Source organism: Tachypleus tridentatus, chromosome 11, assembly GCF_004210375.1.
Source record: "Tachypleus tridentatus isolate NWPU-2018 chromosome 11, ASM421037v1, whole genome shotgun sequence".
NCBI lineage: Eukaryota > Metazoa > Arthropoda > Merostomata > Xiphosura > Limulidae > Tachypleus > Tachypleus tridentatus.
In genome coordinates this window covers 101,016,868-101,041,578 of record NC_134835.1, presented here as the reverse complement: position 1 = coordinate 101,041,578, position 24,711 = coordinate 101,016,868, and the positions used below count along the sequence as shown (strand labels likewise).

The 24,711-nt window shown below is 31.5% G+C and overlaps 1 long non-coding RNA gene across 1 annotated transcript; it reads left to right on the top strand.

Annotated features, from left to right (window-relative positions):
• Positions 1 to 8,008: 8,008 nt before the first annotated feature.
• On the top strand, positions 8,009 to 24,699 carry LOC143232896 (uncharacterized). The gene is made up of 4 exons (XR_013017846.1): positions 8,009 to 8,076; positions 13,632 to 13,705; positions 14,204 to 14,239; positions 23,518 to 24,699. It is a non-coding gene; the product is annotated as an uncharacterized LOC143232896 (long non-coding RNA).
• Positions 24,700 to 24,711: the final 12 nt, after the last annotated feature.

The following is a 24,711-nucleotide window of genomic DNA, read 5'->3' as shown; positions in this document are numbered from 1 at the left end:
GGCTACTGCCGGGTTGTTAAACAGCAAATGAAAATAAGCAAATATAAATGTCCCGCCATGGCCAGGTGGTTAAGACGCTCGGCTCGTAATCCGAAGGTCGTGGGTTCGAATCCCCGTCACACCGAACATGCTCGCCCTTTCAGCTGTGGGAGCATTATAATGTGACGGTCAATCCCACTATTCGTTGGCAAAAGAATAGCTCAAAAGTTGGCGGTGGGTGGTGATGACTAGCTGCCTTCCCTCTAGTCTTACACTACTAAATTAGCAATTGTAGTATGTGAAGGATGGAAGACCTTACATCATACGTATATATGTCTCTCTACTACTAAATGGAATGAGTACAACCCAACTTTACGAGGTAATGACTCATAAACAGAGTCATACAATACAAATCTATAGAATAAACATTTATTAAAGGTTTGGAGACGGCTTGAATGGTGATGAAGAAAATGTTATTATATACTAGCGCAAGTACTAGTCCCCTGGACGAAATTTACGTAAATTCAAAATTAATGAAAAGTCATCTAACGACATGAAGAATTGTCTCTCTTATATGTGACCAGATCATGAAAACCATGAGATAAAATACTGATAAAACGTCTTCCTTTCCCCGTAGCGGGCCTAGAACCATAATTTGAAACAGCTTCTATCCAAGCGGAACCGTTTTAAAATGGTCATATTAGAAGCATCTTTCATATATCTTCCCAAATGTTAATACAGTAGAAAATATGTAATTTTTACAATTTTGTTGTTCATACATTTCACTTTATACTTTGAGTATATAGATTAACAAGAATATCAGGTTATACTTTTGTTGCTAAGCGACATGGCATAAAGTTGTTGTATTCCTATACCAAGTTAAGATTCATCCGTAACTGTGTCAATAGCGCAATAACTGTGAAAACACATGACTCATAAACAGAGTCAATAGAGTACAACAATTTCGAAAATGTTTTGAGATAGATGCAACGATAAAGAAGAAACCTGTATTATATGTATATATCTACACACAACGTCTCTGGAAGCTAGTTATCAAGTATCCATTTAAACCGACTACAATTTCCTTCTAAAAATCGATACCGCACCATTAAATTGAAACGTTTCTTATGAGGTGGAAGATTAGAGTGTAAAGTTTATAGCCTTAATATATTATATTTATAACGGTGTCTAAACTTCACGCAGAACACCAGCATAAAAATGTATAGAAAGTAAGTAAATAAATGTGACTGGAGGTACATTACATTCTTGTTATGTTCGTGCTCTACCCACCACGGCTATCGATAGCCGGTTTCTAGCATTGTAAGTCCCAGACACTCGGTATGAAAGAATGAAATGTGATGACATTTCCCATTATCACAATACTTACTTCAGGAACATGAAAATTCTGAACTTTTTTGGCCCTCTTCTCTTTTACACTTTTACATTTTCTCTTCTCGTTTCTAATAACAGACTGATCTTCATCTTTTTGTGGTACAAGTGAATATTTAATTTTTGTTCTGTCATCTTTATTCGCATGGTCTTCTGTGTTCACCGATTTTACTGCTTCACATCCACAAGAATTGCACTTCCAAATAATGACACTACAAAAGAAAAGCGCGAATAAATAACATAGATGATTTAATTTGACTCTTATTTGTACATTAGTGTTATGTCAATTAAAAATGGAATATAATTATAATCTAGAAATAATAATATTTAACAACGACAGCCACAGATACGTTCTCTCCCAGTGGAACGTCAGTAAGTATATGAACATATAACACTAAAATAGGCGGGTTCAGTTCCCCACGGTGGACATGACAAGTAGTCCCCTGCTGCATCTCTTTAAAATAAAGTTAACAAATGTAAACAGGAATAAAATGTTATAGCTTAAGAGGGATAATTTAATAATTATTATACTCGCTGATAAATTTCAATTTTAAGACCATATTGAAATAAACTGGAAATCATTAATTAGTTAAAGAACTTTTTTGGATGAAAATGCCTTTTATATTTATCTCAAGTACTCGAATTTTAATAGTTTAGGTTACCCATATTTTACACGTTTCAATTTCATGTATTTCTACTGACACGCACAATACCTTGAGGTATTTACATACAAAAAACAGGTTGAACAATAACATACTTACAAGGAATGTTTTTCATCAGAAGAACTTGTAATATTGTAAAAAGTGATCCACAATTTAAGCTTTAAGTGAATCTCTACACTTAAAATACACTTTATTGTAAACTAATGATGCTAATTTCCCCTTATATATTTCTTTTTAATGCAAGCGTTTGTAACCTTTTGATTATTTATCATTCTAATTAAAATAAAGTAACTAATATTTTTTTTATTTCTCAGCCCCTATAAATTCATTATTAAGTATATACACACATGGTTCAACTATTAATAACATATAAATTATATTAAGATCTATTCAACAAAACATAAAAAAATACTGTTTTGTTCTTGCCTTAAAGAAATGAACAATAGTGGTATTCCTACTGCAGCAGTTACCAATGGAATCGGATTTTCTAACATGGATGGTGCTGAAATGGAAAAATACAAATTAAAAAGAAAGTTAGTTTAGTGCAACTTGTTTTTGTTATATGATAGTATTGGAGGAGACTACGTTTCATTTGGTATACTTACAGTGAAAATAACAAGATAACCACAGCGTTCTAAGTTACTGGAATCGAAGAAGTTCCACTCTTTATTCAAACACGTATAAGTTTAATACATATGAAAAAAAACAGTACGGGTAAAGAAGTGTAAAGTATCACTTTAGATTTACTTTCTTCCTTGATAATCCAAGTAAAGATATTAACTTATCATATCTTATGACAACCAAATACACTGACTGTGTTTTCTTATCAAATCAGGATAATCATTTGATGCGTCACATGACTGACCACCATTACAGCAGATATATGTATTCGTAACAATGCAAAAGTGACGAGTTCTCAGACTTCCAAGGATGTATGATTCTTGACACTGATTTACTAGCAATTTGTAAACTGAATACTGTTTATATGTTTCTCTATTCAAAGAAATCTGTAATTAGTGTGTAAATGAACTACAAACGAAAGAGAATATATTGGAAACTATCTGTAATAATTCGAAGCGAAAGTGCATGGACGATCTTTTTGTTGTAAACAAATCTAAAACTCTGCTCTAGACAACCAGTTTTCTAAAATAGTCAAGGTTTAAATAATACAACAATACTAGGAGGAGAAAAATACTTATGGCATGCAGTTACTGGTCCAAAAACTTACTTCAGACAACAGAAAAGCTCAAACTGCGAACAGTGAATTAGTGGGAATGATAGACATGGTTTGGTGAATCATGTTTTACCTAAGTTGCTATGAGTGGTGAAATGGTAAGAGATTTATTATTTAGAATAGAAAATAATGTCCACAATGTACTGGAATATTATAAGAGATCGGATCTTCACACCTTACTACATTTTTTACCTTCATGAATAAGGGATTGAAGAAATTTAATGGGAAGAAAGAACAACACGCGTCAACACAAACATCGTCACTGTAATATTTTTACATCACGACATTTTGTCACCAACCTTTCCACACATATTGTCTCACGTTAAAGGTACGTTTTACGTAATTTTATATGTAGCATAACTTACTTTTCTTTGGAGAAGGAACGTATGTTTCTTCCTCCGTTTCTGTTTGACTTGGATCTAAGAAAAAAGCTTGAAATGTAAACAATGTTAACTTTGGCAATTAAAAATAAAATAATGGATGAAGTATATAGTAACTAATTTACTGCTTAGTTTGTTCAAAACAGTTTTTCCTTTTCGATTTATTTAAAAATTAGAATTCACAAATACTGATCACACATATAAACGCTTTAAAGGAAAGCACAACTTACAACACAGGTTATTTCTCAGTGTGAATCCTTCAGGACATTGGTGGTTTTCACTAGGTTGTACGCATGCTAAAATAAAGTATAAGATTTTTTGTAGTTCAAGTATTGTTGACATAAGAAATAATATTTTGCACTGTTTGTTTGGAATTTATCATAACACTACATCATGGGCTATCTATGCTATGCCCATCACGGATATCGAAACCCGGTTTCAAGCATTGGAAGCACGCAGACATTTTGCTGGGCCACTAGGGGAATTTTTGACCTGATATGACACTTTAGACTCATAACAAATTATTAACTACTTTTCTTCGTGAAAGCTCATACATTGGAAATCTTGTAAGGTATAAACAAAATCTAACAAATATAGTTGATGGCTTATCTTGTTCTTTATCTATTGTATCGTAAGTCACAGGAGGTTTCGAATCAATGTATTTTCATAATTAATAATAAATAAGGATTTACAATGCTAAAGTTGAGGGTTCGATTTCCCCTCGGTAGGTACAGCGGATATCTCTTTGAAGCTTTGCTATATGAAAAACGCAACTTTTGGTAATTAAAGGCCCGGCATGGCCAGATGTGTAAAGGCATTCGACTCGTAATCTGAGGGTCGCAGGTTCGAATCCCCATCACACCAAACATGCTCGCCCTTTCAGCCGTGGGGGCATTATAACGTGACGGTCAATCCTACTATTCGTTGGTAAAAGAGTAGCCCAAGAGTTGGCGGTAGGTGGTGATGACTAGCTGCCTTCCCTCTCGTCTTACACTGCTAACTTAGGGACGGCTAGCGCAGATAGCCTTGTGAAGTTTTGCGCGGAATTCAAAAACAAACAATCGTAATTAAAAATTTATATAACATGACTGAACGGAAAATAAAATGAAGCGTGAGAAAGAACATAAACTAAAAAATTTAAATTATTTACGAACTCATGTGTTTTTTCTGCTTTACGGAATAGTGAATAAACAACACGCAGTGCTGTATTTATTCTAGATTTTTTTTTCATTAATATGTGACGTGTTTAATATTAACTTCCAACAAATGAAGATGTCTACCCAGATCAGAATTAAAGATATGCTCAGTAACAGATATAGTTAATCAAATAAGCTCTTCAAACTTTCTTATTTCAAATGATAAAAATGTATTGTTTCATCGCTTGGATGTGAAAAGTGGCTAAACAATGTCTCTGAATACCAGAACTTGGCTGTGTGTTTGTAACAAAAGAAACATTTTTCTGCTATAACACCATAGCATTTTGCAATTTCAATATTTTCACAGACGATTAAAGAAATCATTCAACACTTTTTATTTTTTAAATTATTTGTTCTATGACTTGTAAAGAAAACAACAAAACCTTTCTAATTTCTAACATAAGGTTATCTCGTTTTCTGACTTCACGGAATGTCTAATTTCATTAATTGTGTAATGCTATTGATTACATTTATTCATATATATATATATGTATTTAGTTATTGTATATAATAATAATAAACCAAAAATTATTTCGTAATGATAAATTTATATCCAGACAAGTTTGATTTTCAACGTTTTAACACCTCTGGTTTAACGCGGAAACAATGGCGGTGAGCTGTATGTGGGTAGTTGGAAAGGTGATTTCATGGATTTTGGAAAATTAATGTACAATCATTAAATATATATCGAACTTATAACACTTTACATAAATTGTAGTAAAAATGGATGGAATCCGATTCATAATATAAAGTGTGTTTTTTTTTAACTTCTAAACACTACCAAAATCAATTCTTATAGGCATTTACCTTCTAAGAAATGAGTGATGGAAATTGGTTTGTGTGCTTTTATCTCCCAGTTTCTTGAGTATTCAATAATGCACTTATAAGCACCGGCATCAGAAATATCAAATTTATCAATCACCAAATCACCCGTGGCTTTGTTTACGCGAATTTTCTCGTCATCTGTTGCTATTACACCGTATGGGCCAAACCAATAATATCTGAAAACATCAAAGGTATAACATTTGATCTTATAGTTGTCAGGGACACATGGAATCACCTGTGGGGCGCCAAGTATAATATTTTCAGGTTTAAGTTTTATGTGCCCAGGCACTGCTGTTATTACAGCATATAATGCCATAAAAAGCAATGTTTTGAAAAAGAACTTCACCATCTCTATATCTTAAAGTTTGCTTGCAGTAGTATGTTAAACGTTTTACAAAATGTCTCCTAATTATCTGTGTTGCTAAGATACTGTTTCATTGTTAATATTATAAATATTGTAAGCACGTAAGAACCACAAACAATATGTCATATAAGTTACGGAGTTACGGATTAAACACTAAAAGCTGATAAAAGTTACGGAGTTACGAATTAAACGCTAAAAGCTGACAAAGTACAGAAACTAAAAGTTGTAAAATTTATGATGAGGCTACAGAAACCACAATTCCATTTTTAAACAGCTTTGAGTTGAATTTAAAATATACAAATTCAAAAATGTGTGAAAATAAATCTAATGTTTACGTTATTTTTATTACAAAATAAGATATTGTTGTTTCACAACATGCTTAGAGGCAACAAAGAAACACCACAAACAATATATCATACGGAGTTCCGATTAAACACTAAAAGCTGATAAAAGTTAAACGCTAAAACTGACAAAGTACAGAAACTAAAAGGTGTGAAATTTATGTTACGGATTAAACACTAAAAGCTGATAAAAGTTACGGATTAAACGCTAAAAACTGACAAAGTACAGAAACTAAAAGGTGTGAAATTTATGATGAGGCTACAGAAACCACAATTCCATTTTTAAACAGCTTTGATTTGAATTTAAAATATACAAATTCAAAAATGTGTGAAAAAACCTAATGTTTACGTTATTTTTATTTCAAAATAAGGTATTGTTGTTTCACAATAATACTTGCTAAATAATCACAGTTATTGTTGTGAAAATAGTTCAAACAACTCGCCTGGCAGGTAAATTACATAACTTAAAAACAAGTCTCTGAAAGACTCAAACCACACTTTTATCTTGCAATTCACAGGTGATGTTGCAGTCTGGAAGAGTGTCGAAAAACATATAACAGCAACAAATGGCCACTACTAAACAATATAGAATTTTAACTGCAGTAAGTGGAGAATTAAAATAAATGCGCACAAAATACAAGTCATATTATTTACAAAATCGTACAAAAAGAAAACAAATTAATATATTAATATTACAGTTATATCTAAACGTGACTCTCTTACAAGTAACAATATAAAAGGGCCTGGCATGGCCTAGCGCGTTAAGGTGTGCGCTTCGTAATCTGAGGATCGCGGGTTCGCGCCCGAGTCGCGCCAGACATGCTCGCCCTCCCAGCCGTGGGGGCGTTATAATATGCGGTCAATCCCACTTTTCGTTGGTAAAAGAGTACCCCAAGAGTTGGCGGTGGGTGGTGATGACTAGCTGCCTTCCCTCTAGTCTTACACTGTAGATTAGGGACGGCTAGCAGAGATAGCTCTCGAGTAGCTTTTTGCGAAATTCCAAAACAAACAAACAATATAAAAAAAAATCATAGGGGTTACTTTGATTTAAAATTAAACTGGATACCACACTATATAACATAAAAACCAGAATTTGTAAAATAGCAAGTTACCTTAGGAATTTAGATGATTAAAACAAGAAGATTCAACAATAAACATATGTAAACTTTACAGAACATACATGACCAGTCATAGAATATGTTTGTGTAACATGGATAAATGTATCAAAAACACTCATCAATAATCAAAGTCCTTCGTCTGATACAAGTGTATCATACAAGGTCCCATATACGACAGTCATTCAGTTCAACAGCAAAACATTGGCTTGAATTATAGTGAATAACATCATTCAACGCGTACTTTCCGATTATTACTAAAGTGATATTGTTATGACAGTTATAAAACATCAAAATTATGAGATTTGATGATTTTTACCTCTCGAATATGGTTTATTTCCATGCATATTTCAAGATCTCGGATTTTATAGGGAATTTAAAAAGTTTCTATTCTTCCCTTAAGTTTCCCCAATTTGAGTTAAATTATTAAAAAATAAAAGCATCATAAACAAACTGTTTACATACTGGTTGGAACAGAATTACAAAACAAAGAAATTTATTTATTTTCTCCCATGAAGATACCTAGGGGGCTGAATAGAAAAATCGTAGAGTTAATAACATCACAGGCCTACTACCAATGTCTTCTCACAAGTATAATTAATTGTGATCACACTCTATCAGTTTAGAAAACGTTTTCACCGTAAGGCAAAGTATAGTTGATATAATATTGTACATGTTTGTTTTGAAAAATTCGTGAGTGCTTATGAAGCTCGTGAGGTAGATAGAGCACAGAGTGCCGGTTTTGTAACTTTGCCTGGAGGTGCAAGCAACCCTGTTAATGGAATTATCTGCAATTATTCAATGAGAGACTGATCGTTTTGTGAGTCAGCCACTTTCTCTTGAAGTTATTCACCTCATGAACAATCTGAACCTGTTCATTCCGAGAAAGATTTTTATAGCCTTTTCCCACCACAGGATTTTCTCATGTTTCCCTATACACCTCCTGCAGAGTCAGCTCGGTTTAATATTGCGTATTTAGGTATGATTCCTCAGGTATGTGATGTTTTATCCTTTTTTATGATTTCCTACAATCCTCATCCTTTTTTGTTGTATGATAGTTCTTAGTTCTTCTTTACCTTATTCAGTTTCCCACTTTCTTTGGTTATTAGGGTTCATACAAAGCATTTTACTTCATAATTGGTTGAGAGTTCCAGCATGTCTTGCTTCCTATGTGCTGTGGATAGTTTGTTTGACGAACCATCAAGTAGCCTATCCGTTTTAAGACTCACAGGTGTTGGAATCTATTTTACCAATTTGGGAGTACTCCATGATTTCCAGTGCTTTTAACCCATGCCTCTGTCTTATCCTTACTTTTGTGGTATTTATCTATCATACATTTACTTTCAGATACTGTGTACCAAAATCCTGAGGTTTTTGAGGAACAGCCTCTCCTTTGTTACTTCTAAGATGACTCATTTTTCATTCTCTACTCTCACCTTGCATACATAATTTTTCTGTTGTTGAAACATACTGGGTCAAAATGCAGCCTTTTGTCAGACTTATTTGCTGCCCACTTAGGGAATCATGTGTAGCTCTGTTTCTTAGTATATTTTCAAACGTATTCCAGACACTTTGGAATTGCATGCTGGGAACACCTGCATCAACACTCTACCCTTTCGTTTTTTGGTAGCTCATTTGCCACAGTTGGAATCAAGAACAAGCCCCTATTCCTGTTTCCCATCCTAGTGCTTCCCAGCTTTTACCTGTTCCTCTTTCCAGGTGTTTTCTTCAGTGTAGATCATCATAATATCAACAGTACCAGTTGATAACTGGATGGGAGCTCAGTTGTGTGACTTTCTTACCCTTTGGCAATGTTTCACCACAGATTGGTGGATTATTTGGGCATGTCCTATGCTTCCTTTACCTTCCTCTTTTTATCACAGATATCCATTTCTTTCCTTCTTCCTCAGGATCCCATTAACAGCCAGCTTCTGTCGGAGGTAGTTCAAGACCTTCTGTCCAACAGAACATTGAATCTGGAAATCATCTCTCTCACATTTTCTATTCCAGCTGTTTGTTGTTATTAAAACTGAAGACTGGCTATCTGTCATAGTCTTTCAATGAATTTCTCAGTCTCCTTTTTTTGTTTTATAATGAAATTGTTTCTCCCCTTGGTGGGTGTTTTTTCTCCTATTAGCTTATGGATGTTGGCAGTCTGATTTATTTGCTGTTAATGTTTCATATACTCTTTATCATTTAACATATTTTATTTATCCAGATTATTCTTTCCTCCATAAAATCTTGGCTGCTAGATATGGTTACTCCAATTTTCCTTCCTTCCATTTCCTGACCTTCTGTGTCCTGTATGTGCTCTTCATTGTTGTATTGCAAAGCTTCCATTCATGATTTCCATTTCCACCTATTTATCCCTTAGAAACCATCTTCTGTTTGTGATTTTTCTCCTTCCACCATATGGGTTCAACTTTTGATTTGGTTGGTTTATTCCTATGTTTCTTTATCCTCCCATACATTGCTCCAGGTGTCTTCTCATCAAATTAGGCATCTTACCTTTTCTCTGGCATCGCATCTTCATTGTCTGTCGGAGGAAATTCTTAGGCATATGGACTACATGTGATATGTTTCTCTCTCATTATTTGCATAGGCTTTCTACTTCCTCTTCAGGATGTTGTCTTCCACCTGTGACTATTCTTTAGACTTCCATGTGACAACAAGCCTGGATAAGTTATATTTAATCTTTTTCTACATTTTCAGAGGTCTTATTTCCATTCTCATTGTAATTCTCTGTTTGGATCACACTCCATGGCAAGTGTTGCCTGATCAAGTATTCTTTAACCTTAAAATCCACACTTTTTTGCCATGTATACGCACCTAAATATATTCCATGGCCATTCAGTGCACACTGTTGAGATGGGGTATTCAACAAGGTTGCTTGAGGATTAACTTTGCAACAAAAGTGCTTCACAAATACACCCATCCCAGACTGTACCAATCATGGACTACAGGAGTAAAACAGAATGTGATAGCTGCCTATCCTGCCATGCCTTATATTGAATAAATCAGCTTGGTCTACTTTAAAAACAGTTTCATGGTCACCTATTTCACTATCTGAGGTGTTGACATATTTCCAAACTTTCCACCACGTATCACACTCCCTTTTTTTTCTAGTGGAGCTGGGTGTCCTTATCAATTTTCAATTCCAAGTCACTGTGGTAGTGGAATGTGGGGCATTGTCCTGAATTGTTTAATGGCATAAAATATCTACAATTCAGTGCAGAGTAGGGAAGTGGTTTTCTGCTGGTGTAGATGACATCATATATATAGACCAAAGGAGTGAGACCTCAAATTGCAGTTAACTCGTTTGGTTGGGTTTCATCATCCTGGTCCCAGATGAAAATCTATTGGCTGGATTTTGGATATAGAGTAAAAGCAAAATACACAAGTTTTTGCACATTGTAGTATGGATGTTTGACTTCCTCCTTCAGTTATACTTTATCTGTATTGTGGAGGCAGGGCTGAATTATTTATTAGGCACAGTGCCTAGGGCCTATGATAACTATAGGTCCATGAAAATTTTCCTTAAAAGTTAATTTTTGGATTAATTTATATGGCTGGTAGGGCCTACAAACAGTAGGTGCCTTCGTCCTACAATCGTCTTGATACAGCATGGTGGAGGAACTTGGGATTGTTCTGGTTCTTTCCCTTCAACTGTCTTTTGTGTAGCTTATTCTGAGGATGTTATTTGTCTTAGGTTGGTTCTGGTCAATTTCTCTTTCATATACATTTTTTTCTATCCAGAACATCAGGTTTTCAAAGTTGATATACAATTTTCTGTTCTTAACATACGCTCTCTTCAGGAGTCAGATGTTTGATATCCCTTCTGGTCTCATTAATTTTAAGTGAAGATGGTATAATCCTCATTCTACACTCACCCTCTCTATCTGTGTCAGTTTCCAGCACCATAGATTTTGGATGTAGTTGACTTGTCAAGTACAGTTTATCATGCCCTAGTCACTTTGTGTCTGGAAACACTCTCATTTTTCACCAATACTAATTGGATTTACTTCTCAGTTTTTGTCTACCAGAATATATAACACATTTCCTAGATTGGTGAAGAGTATGGCTAGTTTAGAAATAGTGTAGTCTCCCACATCATGTCATCATATCTAATTCTTTAGACTTAAGGTGTGTCCTTCGTACTCTTCCAAAGGGTGCTTCTTTTCTTCCCTTGCACCAATTCAGTGTGTGATTCTATCTGATTATATAAGCACAGCTGATGTACCATTTTAGAAGTTAGTTTTTCTATACATAAAATGTACTTCCTCTCCACTCAAAATGAGTGCTTCAATTCTCCACTAAAACTCAAAACAGTAATTTGATAGAACTGAATAGAGGAAGTCGCACGTATAATGAGTGTATAGCACTTTCCTTTGAGGAGGATTATCCATGATAATTTGCATGAGAGACATTAAAATGAGTGATTTCCAAAGGATGGGAGGAAAAAGGCTTGTGGCATGTTTTTCTTCTTTTTTTGTCACATAGAGGGCAGCACTAAATGAGAATAGTTATATGAAATACATTTTCAGTATAGGAAACATAACTTTCACTGTTGCCCTGCTTAACATCTTATTTTGTTGAAAATCACCCATATTTTCATGAAAATTGGGATCTAGTAGAAATTTTTCCCTCTCTCTAGTATATTTTCTTGGCCTCCAAATTGACAAGGCTCCTTATATCCAATTTTATATTGTAAGCCTCGATATGGATATATCATCCAGTTGTAAAAGAGACCCAAGGCATCTCTCAGTCCTAACTTGTTAATTTGGAGGCCACAAAAACATCCTGGATGGAGGGAAAAATTTCTAGAAGATCCCAAAATATTAGAGTCCGTGAGTTTAATACAAAGGTAGATGATATGAAAAAAGATTGAAATAGGTGATGCAACTTTGAACATTTTACAGTTTTAAGTCAGCTTTATCATACTAATAAGATATAGTGTATAATGTAAGCCAGTAGTGAAAAGGAAAGGATGGTTTTCTGTGGACAAATATTTAGTCCCATCTCTTAAAGTAAGGTGTACTTTTTCTGAATTCAGCTTGACAGTGAGGATGAATCACATATATTAACCTGGTTTTGCTTGTGTTATTCAGTTGTTATACTAGTGAGGTACAATGGATGTATAATGTAAGTACTGTGGTTCCTGGGACACAAACAGCACAGTATAAAGATAGACTTTAATACAATAACAGTTTCCTTACTTGACTATTTTCCATATATTGCAACAAAGGCATTTCTGCTTAATTAGACAATGACTGAAGATGGAAATTGGTCATTTAGCATACACATTATGCTATGATCTTTTTATAGATGACTTATGGACAAAATTGAAAGTGCTTTTGTTGTTATTTTTTAAAGCTTTTAACATCTGGGGAAATAAGGTTAACACAGTATATGCAAATCAAAAAATTTTAAGAGTTTGGAAAATTTGTACCTTATGGACCATCACACTTTAATGTTATTACCTTCAAATTGAAATTCTTTATTTAAACCACATCTGAAACATAAAACCATTTTTATCAAAATCTAATTTCAAAGATACCCAAGAATAATTAACTTCTTAAAGTTTTAGGTCAATTAGGAATTGTATTTTTTTTAATGAGATTTAGTTTTCTGTGAAGAGATTTATTTTTGTTGTTGATTAATTAATGAAATTCTTATTGTAGTTTTGTTCTTATTTATTTTTCAGTTGTGTAAATAATCAGAATACTTAATAGTCTTACACAGTATTATTTGTTTAAGGGTTAATTTATCTTTTAAGAACAATTTTCAGGTTTCCTGCTGCCCTTGGAACTATTTCATTGTAAATCATGTTCAGTATTGATGGCCATAATAATGCATTATTATGAAAATACTTCTTTCATTGTAGTAAGTTTCTACAAAATGAGGTCAATCTTATTCCACACATTTTGATAAACTTATCACACAATCTCCACTGCATTTGGATGTTGGCTTTCTAGACTATGTTTAAGCAGATCAAAGACAAAAACAAAACAGCATTTTATGCTTCAATAAAACTGAATTGTGTTGGCAATCCAAATATTTTATGTTAAGGCCTTCAAAACAAATACAGATAATAATTATTCACTAATGGATATAAACTAAACTGAGTTCTTTTTTGTCTTCAATAGTGTTTGCTAATTCAGAACCTGTTAGAGGGTTTGAAGAAGGTGCACTCCAGATGTGCTTTGCTGATCTTAGGCAGGTTAGTAAGCCTTTACAAAAGTCTACTATTTAAGTTCATATTAAAAGATATTACAAGTAATGTAAACATTGCTTTTGGACTAAATACATTTTATGTGGTTGCTGTAGAATAGTCATTAATATTGTATACGTATGTAACATAGGCATACATTATATATATAGATATGTAATTAACAGTTACATTATGGAAGACATTAAACCTTGTAGAATGATATATGCTCATAGGAAGAAAAGTATGCAACTCTCATGAAATGCCTTTCAAAAATGAAACTAGTTAATGAAATTATTTCCTTAAAACTTGATAACAAACTTTCATTAAAGTAAGTAGTTTCAGCAAAAGTTTTATTTTGTAAATATTTTTTGGATTTTTCTAATAAAAATTCATTATTTAATGTAGTTATTTACACTTGGACTCTGAGTAGTTCACATGCAAAGTAATTTTTATATAAAGAATACTTTTTACCTTACAGTTTTTACATTTCATTTGCATAACCTCTAGAACCTCATAAATGAACATCAGTTGCTGTTTTTTAAGGTAAATGTTTGTACTTTATTTTCTCTTTTATGCACCGTATTACTAACTCTATTTATCATCATCAACAGAGAGTGCAGGGAAATGTTTTTAAAATTAACAAATAAAAATGTGTACATACCTTTTACATCTTTATAGAAATTTATTAGTATAGTCATCTTTTTCACATATTCGTAATTTAACGTCTTTATCTTTTCATTTATAGTTTATTTTTAATTATCCTTTAAAATTCTTTGTCACTATTTATTCTGATATGTTAACTGATACCAATAGGCCTCTTATGAAGAAGTGATTTTGACAAATTCCTCACATAGATGTGTTGCAAAAACAGGATGGCTGTTATGGATACCATCTTGTTTATAAAGCTTTCACAATCCATGTAACAAGTTAAGGTTATAAAAACCATTAAATCACTCAAATAGGATTTTTAAAACAAAATTATACATAGTCAACTAAAATATAAAAATTAGATTTAATTACAGTTCAACTGCCTCTAACTATAGCATTTTGAGGTAACAAACCACTGTAAGTGCTGTAGACAATAGTACTGCAGGCTGTTACTTCTACTTTAGAACAAAAACTGTTCACCAATTTCATAATAACTGTTGGTGGAGTGGAGTGTAAACTGAGCTCTTTATAACAGCTTTATACACTTGTATTAACTAATTACTTGTACATAATAAATTTGTTTCCAATGTATAGAAGATTGGCATAGTACCCATAAAAGGCTGTAAAATCTATTTTTGTTTTGCAGTGGATTCAGTTCTAAGACTGCACATATCGTATGTCTCAAAAGGACGTGAAAATACATTGGCATCTTGACAGTTGTATGCATTGCAAACTTATGTGTTTAGTCAGTTTCTGTTAAATTGGAGATTTTTTTTATATAACTTGGATCATGTGACAAGCAAACTATGTGAGCAAAATATTTATTTTAAATGTTTCTGTTGTAACAAAGAATTAAAACTTGGATAACATAAACATTAAATTATATACTATAATGTTAATTTCATTCACATGCATGGATTGTAAAGATGTTTAATTAAATTTTGCACATAATTCAGTAATTTGCATATAAATTAATTTTAAAATGCTGCTGTTCTGATCAGATAAACAGATATGGCTTTCAGTGTTATTTTGTTTATCAACACTACTCATCATTGAGTTTCTGATGTGAGTACTTAAGACTATGTCATTTAAATGCTTCTGTGTGCATTTTAATCTGGAATTTTTTGCCTGTTGGCTTCAGTCAAGAACACTTTTTATATATCTGGGAACCAAATATATACACGAGATTTACATACATTGTCAGTGACATCCGTCAATGTATTTATGGCATTTGTACTTGTGATTATAAATGTCACTTCGAGTAATCCAGTTGTATGTCTTATCACAGCTGTAAATGAGAGTGACTTATTTTGTCACGTAATTCTGGGAATTGTGATTTCTTCATGAAGTTATTTGCTTTTATTCTCTTTTTTTTATATTTTTTCTGTTGACTAAATCACTGGACCTTTCTACAGGCTTTAAAAGAATTTCAAAGTAATTGTTAATCAGATTGTTTACTTCTGCCATAATTATTTTGGTGAACTTTGTATTTGGTCATTCTAATTTGCTTGAGAAACATCTCTAGAATACTTTAGTATCCTCTTTTCTTAGTCTTGCCTGAAACATCAGTCTAGTCTAGTTATCTGAATGGTAAATGGTGAACAAGTTTTTGTATTTGTCTAGTTCATCCCATAGTTCTGATGCTCATGAACTGTCATGGTTAGTAACATGTATGGTCACTTCAGTCTGATTGTTAAATGAGACTTTTCTTTTTTTTATTAACTACTAGATACTAGTTATTCATTACTTTTTATCCTGTGTTTTGACTAATAATCTGCTTCCATATTCTTGGAAATCTGAAAGAACTATTTATTTAGTGGTTGTGGCTGAAAATCAGTCATTAGTCTTCTTGATACAGAGATTGGTTGATATATATACAGTAGTTTTAATATTCAGTGACCATCATGGATGTCTGTTTTCTCTTTTTTTTAACTCAAGGGAGTTTCAAGTTTGTATCATGTGAATTTTGTTGCTTTTTCTTTGTATTAGAGGATGTGTTTCTCAGGTTAATAGACTGGCTTTTATTGGTCACTAGCCATTGTTAGGGAAGGTTGTATAAAGTTTTACTTGTACAGGTCTCATGCTTTTTTAGGTACAAGGAAGCACTGTGCTGGTCTACAGTATATGGAATTCTCTCTTACTTCACAAAAGAAATATTGTTTTTATAAACACCTAAAGTTAAAAAAAGGACAAAAACAGTTACATTATTTAACTAGTGTTTCAAGCAACTGCCCTTCATTAGGTTTGATATTGTTTAAGGTTATTTACTTTTCTCAAGTTTCAACATAAATGCTCATTGTTATTTGTGAATCTTTTCCACTTTTAGAAAGAAATTAAGGATGTTTATTGGATAGCATTGTTAAATTCTATAACAGTATGACATCATTCTCTGTCCTAGAATTAATGACCTTTGTGCATCTCTTAAAAAATTTCAAAACAACTTGCAATATATTTTTATTTTTTTATTAATATCACCTATATTTTAATTCCTTTTTCTATTTCCCATATATTAGTATTGTTTCCTATATATTAATATCAATATTAGAATCACCTATATTTTTATTCATTTTTCTATTTTCCATATATTAGTATTGTTTCCTATATATTAATATCACCTATATTTTTATTCATTTTTTATTTCCCATACATTGGTATTGTTTCCTATATATTAATATCACCTATATTTTTATTCATTTTTCTATTTCCCATATATTAGTATTGTTTTCTATATATTAATATCACCTATATTTNTTATTATTTATTTTTCTATTTCCCATATATTAGTATTGTTTCCTATATATTAATATCACCATTCCCATTTTATTTTTTCTATTTCATTATATTAGTATTGTTTCCTATATATTTCTTTACATTATCATTTTCTGTAATTCCCATTCCTTTTTATTTTTCTATTCTGTGAAAACTGTTTTAACATCTTTTTAACTGTTGTCACTGCCATCTTGTAATGCACACATTTTTTTATGCACATCTGAACATGACAGGAATGTCTTCTGTTATTATTGACATAAATGACATCAACATCTGTACTTGTAATGTGCCCTACTAATCATTGCTCTTTATTATCCTTAAAAGAATAGTCAATCTTGTTAAAATATTTTATATCACCTTTATTGGGTTATATGTAGTACTGATAAAGATTTAAGCACTCATTCAGTTTCCCACGTTTCACATGTACATAAACAGTCAAAGGATTGTTAGGCTAGTTTGGACTACTTGAAATGAATAGTGTATTTTGTTCAGTTTAAATTCTTGCTCTTGCTCAGTATGTTAGTTATTGATATTTCTTTTCCAAAACTTTAGTAATGTATTTGAAAGCCACGCTGTGTAACATTGAAGAGATTCACAATAGTTATTGGTATCTGAATAGACCTATTTGCTTAAATGTTCCACCAGTCTATAGAAATACAGAGATAAAAGTTACAGTTTTGTAAATCACCTTTTGAGTATATGTATAAAGATTGGCTCTGCTTACTGTTAATAGGAAGATTTTGAATTTTTCATGAAACATTAAGTTATGAAGTACTTTATAAAAATGATAAACGTAGCATGAGATGGACTTAAAAATTGAAATAACTTTATTTTAACTAAACATTTTAGTAAACTGAAAACATTGAAGATCTACATGTTGCATTCTTTGGAAATAAGCAGCTTTATGGCTGTCACGTATTTACAGTGTTAAAGAGTATAATGTGTGTGGTAGAAGGAACACTCTAAATGTCCCTCTGGTGTTAATATATATAATAAACAGTTTGTGTCATGCTTCTTTTTTTTAATAGTAATGGTCTACAATTTATATCATTGTTTTGTAACAAAACTCCCAATTGATAGGTGAACTATGGTATTTATGTTGTGAATGTTTAACATACATATTGGTTTGTTTTTTATTCTTGTTAACTTTGGTGATAGAACAAAACAATTTAATTCAGAAATTATTTAGATTTAGAATTGATATTTTGTCTTTATTGAGCTTAGAGTAAGTTATTGCACAGTACATTTTTAAGCTTAATTATAAAACAAATAATACCCTAGGCTCACTTATTGCACCACGATAAGTTAAATAGCATTTTATTTATATTTTTTTCAGTTGTTTATTAACATTGAGGTATAGACAAAAGTAAGATAAAAAGTTACCAAGGTTTTCAATGGAGTAGTGTTTCAACTGAGCCTTTGTTACAATAATGTTTTACACCCAATGCTTATATTTAGGCCATTAAATACACCTTCTGTTACTAATGTTAAGATCAGATGATAGCTAGTTGTGTCTAAGTGTGAATGTAAAGTACGTATTTCCCTTCAGTCTTACACTGTTAAATTAGGGATAGCTAGCTGACTTCCGTCTAGTTTTACACTTCTAAATTATGGATGGCTAGTGCAGATAGCCCTCATGTAGCATTGCATGAAATTCAAAAACAAACAAACAAACAAACATAATTAAAGATATTTTAACTGTGGAAACTACTAAGTAAAATAGTTACATATGTCACATCTTCCAATTATTTTAGTTTAGTCACAGTGTCCATCAGTCTCCTTTCACTAAAACTGATTTCTTATTATTACTTTCTGACTTATAGTGTACAATACCTTCTTCTTGTAATCTTTGTTAGTTAATTTACGTATAGCAGTTTACTTTATTTTGGTGCACTGGAATTTTTCTTGCAGAATTTTTGTAGTTATATTTTCTTATAACTTCTAGATCTTTTCATGACTTGGGACTGGGCAACCTACTTTCATGACTATGGACAAGAAAATAGTAAGTACTTAAGGGTAAACCCACAAGTTGCTGTAGTTCTGCTTGAAAAGTAAGTGGAACATAAAAGTAATCAAAGTTAATTTTAAATGTCACGATATACTGCTTTATTATAAATTGTTAAAGTCTTTCCAATAATTATTATGCATGTTTTGATTTTTAAAAAAGGAAAAAGAAAACGTATATCCACCTGAAAAGTTGTATGTTTAGTTACCTAGTCATATGTTGTCTTTAAGAAACCTATTGATGTCTTACTCCAAGACACGTTCTGCAAGATGTCAAGTTTCATTTTTTAAATTAAAAGTTAAGTCTTATTTAGTTTCTCAACTAGCCTTTGACAGGTGTAAATACAAATTTAGAAAGAATGAAGGTAAGATGATTAATAGTTGTAGACTGTGAATAAAGTAATGTTTTATTTTTTCTTTCTTTAATGTTAGTTTATTTTTAGTATTGGTTAAATTGTTTGATATAAAAATATATATTTGTTCATGAGGATTATTTTGCATTGTTATCTTAAGGTTTGTGTTTAGAACAAAACTAAACCTTCTAAGCTAGCTGAATCTTGTATTTGGGATTATAGCAAAACATTTGCTTGCATTGAGGGTACCATGACAGATGAATCAATACCTTCTTATCATCATAAGTATGGTGGTATGTTAGACGTATATAACATTCATTTCTTGTTTAATTTTTATTTGAACTATATAGGTATTTTGTTTTGATCAGAAGTTGGAAACAGTTGTAGATTTTATTACCAAAAAGTTTCTCACCGTAGGTTTTTTTTTATCATAGAAATATATTAAACATAACTTGAGAATTCTCTGTATTAATACCATAATTATTAATGAATCAATTTTAACTGTCGAGAGTTTAATAATAGTTGAATGTCTGTTGTGTAGTCAGTTAATCATACATGCATACAATTTGCACATATTCACAAGATGATAGGTTCCAATGCTTCAAATTAAATAAAAATTCTTAGATTTTCATCTCCACGTGTAATGTGAGAGTAATAAAACATTGAATACAAAGTAGATAATTATTATCAATATATTATTTTTCTAAGGTAGATAGAAATAAAATCTTAAATTTGTGGTATAATGTTTATAACTAAAATTCTATTTTACATTTTGAAGTTAATAATCATGTTAGTTAATTTAGCCATAATTAGTTTCATTTAATAGAAAACCACGTAAATTCAGAATGTTTGTTTATTCATATATTTAACAGTGCTTACCACAAATTTGCACAATTAATTGATACTTTCTTGCATATAAATACGATAGTTTTCCTTAACCTTTTTTTAATGATAACTAGGTGTCTAAGCTCTTTATAATGAAAGAACACCTCATATCTGTTAAAGCATGTCTTGTTAGTTGGCATAACTAAGAATATAGATACTTGTAGGAATATCATGAAGTATATATTTTGTATAGGTTGATCTGTAAGTAATTTTGAAAATTTTATGTTTAAGGTTGTTCTATGTGTAAGCTTCTTTAAAATAGAAGTTATATATGGTTTTAACTATCAGCTTTGAGTTGTACTTATGAGATAAAATTAATGTTTTTTGTTTATGTGTTGAAATATCCTTAAGTCATTCAATCAAAGTAATTTTTTAGAAATATGTAAAGCATATAAGTGTTTGAGTCACAGTAATTATATGTTTAGAAGTTACACTGTGCACAAAAGAAGCTTCTCTACTACAATAAAAATACAACTGTTCATGAGTAATTTGTTGATCCTGATTCTAAAAATTGTTGAATATTACCGATCACCTCTAGTTTTTGAGCTGTGTTAGGTTTATTCTAAATATTCTTATATATTGTGAAAATAACTCTCTCTGATAGCTTTATTTATTTATTGAAAATTGCATTTAAGAATGTTCAAAAACAACATGTAATTATATACTGAAAATACACTTAAGCTATGTTTAATAATTTCATCATGGTATTATTTTTTATTTCTTTTTACAAAATACCTGACTGACTTGTTGCATCTTTTATGTATGTTGTTAGTTTCATGCTATAAGAATCAACAGTAATCTTCCATCATCACTGGATTCCACTGTCTTTCTTGATGTTACTTTTCTATTATAGACATATCTTGAGGGAAGTGCTCACCAAGATTATTGCTCACTGCATCTAGATCATTTGATAAGAAGCTTAATTAAAAGTGTGAGAAGTGTAACTTTAGTGACATCTTGGACCCAGTTTTCCTCTTGTTCTCAGGGATATCATTAATCATCACAACAGTTTTCATCTCTGTAAATTCCTAAGAAAATTTTAACAACCAGTTTGAGTGATTTCCTCGCAATAAGTTCTTTCTGACTGAGTAATGTTTCAAAATCACCATTCATCAGCACTTCCCAAATCTGTGGCCCAACAAAGATACCACCTTTTAGTTTTTACTTCACTAACTTTTTGAAACTTATAAGACAGATGGAGTGAGGGAAGAAACATATGTTGATGATTCACTGAAAGTTGGAACTCAACTTTCTGTTTTCCTGGTACGTAATTCTCACACTGGCCATTCTGTTTTTTTTTTAAATGAATTTTATGATTTCGGCTATCCCAGACAGACTACAGTGTTTGGTATACTCACTTTATAGACTTAGCAGTAGTGGATATTTGATTGCTTCAGGTATAAGCTGCATGTTCTACTATGTTCACAGCATTAATAACAGGAACCAATGGCTTAGTGTTCCCATTATTTAAAGCACAGTTTTCACATTAACTTTAGATGAATTGGTAAAATGTTTTCTTTCTTGAGAGCATATTCGGTACTTGATTCTTCAATTAGTGCATCAACATTTGTACAGAAACACAAAGTATCTTGCATGCTGTAGTGAGAAGCAAGACTTTTATGATAAATTCCATTGCCGTAAATGAAAGTTCCACATGCTGTTTCAGTATAAAACAAGTCACAAATCTGATCATTTAGCTCATCTTGTGTGATCAGATGAGGCAGTTTATGCTGAGATGCCACAGGGGTAAAATTACTAAATGAAGGAAGTAAAGATGATTCATTGTCATTTTTGCAGTATAACTTCTATTTCCCACTTTGCTGCTGGATGTGACACAAGAAAATCATCCCCATGAGATACTGGTTTCATCACAGATGCAATCTCTGGATATTTAGTGTATTGTTTAGTTTTGTCTGAATATCCAGAAATATTAATGCAAAAATAACAGTTAGTTAGATGATCTTTGGGCTCACACTGTATCATTGAAATTGTCAATGACACAATTGCTCTTCTTTTATTTAGCCACTGTGTGAAGCCAGATTTGGAAACTGTACAACACAAATGTAGCATAAACTGTTTAGGTGATTTTTGGACTTTACTTGAAGTGAAAGCAGTCAGTACATCAAATAATTTTCTAAAAAGTATAAAAGAATTATGTTTAGAGAACTAGTTTAAAATATTCTAAAAACAAAATTTTAATTTTATTTGATTATATCACAGGTATGATGTGAGGAAGATGGGCTTTGTTTTCAGTGTGTGCAGAGCCAGACAAAGTAACCAACTGAGTGAGTGAAAAGCAGTTGAGAGAGAGGTGTATCACTCTGCCCATTTTAAGCTCAGTTGAGGGACTCCTCAAATGTTCCTGGGCAGAAAAGGTGAACATGGAATGAAGCAAAATTGGTGCAAGTCATTATAATTTTATCAAGAACAAGTAGCACATATGAACAATATATATGGAGTTTTACACCAATACAATACAGTTACTGTTTGAAGTTATCAAAAATTTATTCCTTTTGTTCATTAAACTTTCTATGTAAACTTAATTTCACAGTATAAACCTATTGAACTGAGCTGATTGTATGGTATTGCACATATTGTTGATAAAGTAGTGAGATACTACAGCATCTTAAAATCTAGAGGTGATGGACAAATTCTGATTACATATCTGAAACCAAAACTATTTAATTACCAAGAATCACTTGAGTTTTATGTAGTAGCAAATGATTTGTTATGCAGTGTTACCTAAAACATTGCTTAGGGCAAATTTGTGTGTGTGCAGACTTATAAAAGGATTGATTGATTGATGAATTTGTGTTATGAAGATAAGTTTTTTTTTGTTTTTTACTTTACAATGGTGTGTTTACACTTTATATTTTATAATGCATGCTTTTGAACCAATTGCAATGTTTATTTATTTATGAAAAGTGTATAACTACCTTTCAAGTTGTTTTAGAAATAAAATTATTGCTAAAAATACAAGTTTCAAATAATGCAACATTTTTTTTAAAGGGTCTTATATTTTTTTTAGGTAGGTCTTGTTCAGGCTTGTGAATGGAAAGGATTTGTACAATTTTAATAATATAATTTACTAATTTTTTAAAATATTATTAATTTGACCTATCCATACTTTTAGTGTGAATTAATGTTCTTTACTCCCTTAAGGGTGAGAGAAGCAGACAAGAAGAAAAATGTATTTTCAGCATTAGAAAAGAATCAACAAGACAAGAAGAAGTTGGTAGAAACTGTCCTAAAACAGCTCAGACAGTTAACATCAAACAGTGATTAGTATAATTGTACTTAAGTCTTCCCTTTGTTACATATTTTGGTTTCCTATAATTACTGGCTTGATGGAAAGTATCTATTCAGTTTTTTGTGTTTAATGAATTAGTAAAATGTGACTGTTCAATGTCAAGAACATTGATATCAATTATTCTGAGAAGTGACTGAACCAGGCTTTCAGTTAACATTAATAAAATATAAAGATTCTTATTATTCTTTACCATAGTTTTGTTAAAAGTAGATAGTTCATTTACTCATTCATTGAGTAAATATTCATTTATTCTGAATATGTACATGAAGATCAAAGTTATAAAATAGTAGGTTATGCTCTAATTAATATATATTGAATGGAAAGTGTTATTTATCTGTCATTTTCTGAACAAATGTAATACTTTTTATTTACCTTAAAGAAAAAATAAAGACATTAAAATATAACTACTTTTTTACCATTAATCCACACATGAATCTTAATACTTTCATAAAAAGACACAACATACAATTTTAATACTTACACAAAAAGACACAGCACAGAATTTGTTCACTAGCACATACTGTCACTCAGTTTTTTAAGTTTGGTGTTAAATCTATCTTATACAATACTTAAATAATAATAACATACAAACAGAGGCTTTGAAGAAGTTTGATTTTTATTTTGTTGTTGTTTAATAAATGTAACAACACTATAAACCTCACAATAACGTAATTTGAAAAAAACAGACAGCTGTCACTTAGCACTTTGCTAAGTTTGCACTTAGCTGAGCCAGTTTTCTATTACAGTGAGCTTCAGAAAGCTCTACACAAGTCATACTTATTCACTAAGCTGATATCATATCTCTGTTACAAAACACAATTATTGAAAATATTTTGTTCAGAGGAAGTTTTGTAAACAAGTTTCCAAACGTGAATTCAAATGTTTTCAGTTTAAGACTATGACTTGAAATGTCAACTCTATATATTTCATCAAATTTTCACACATTTTACTAGTAGGATAATATTTGTGAATATGGATGTCTGTACACTGTACACAAATATGAATGAGGAAATAAAAAACAAATAGGGAAAAAACAATTGCATGTT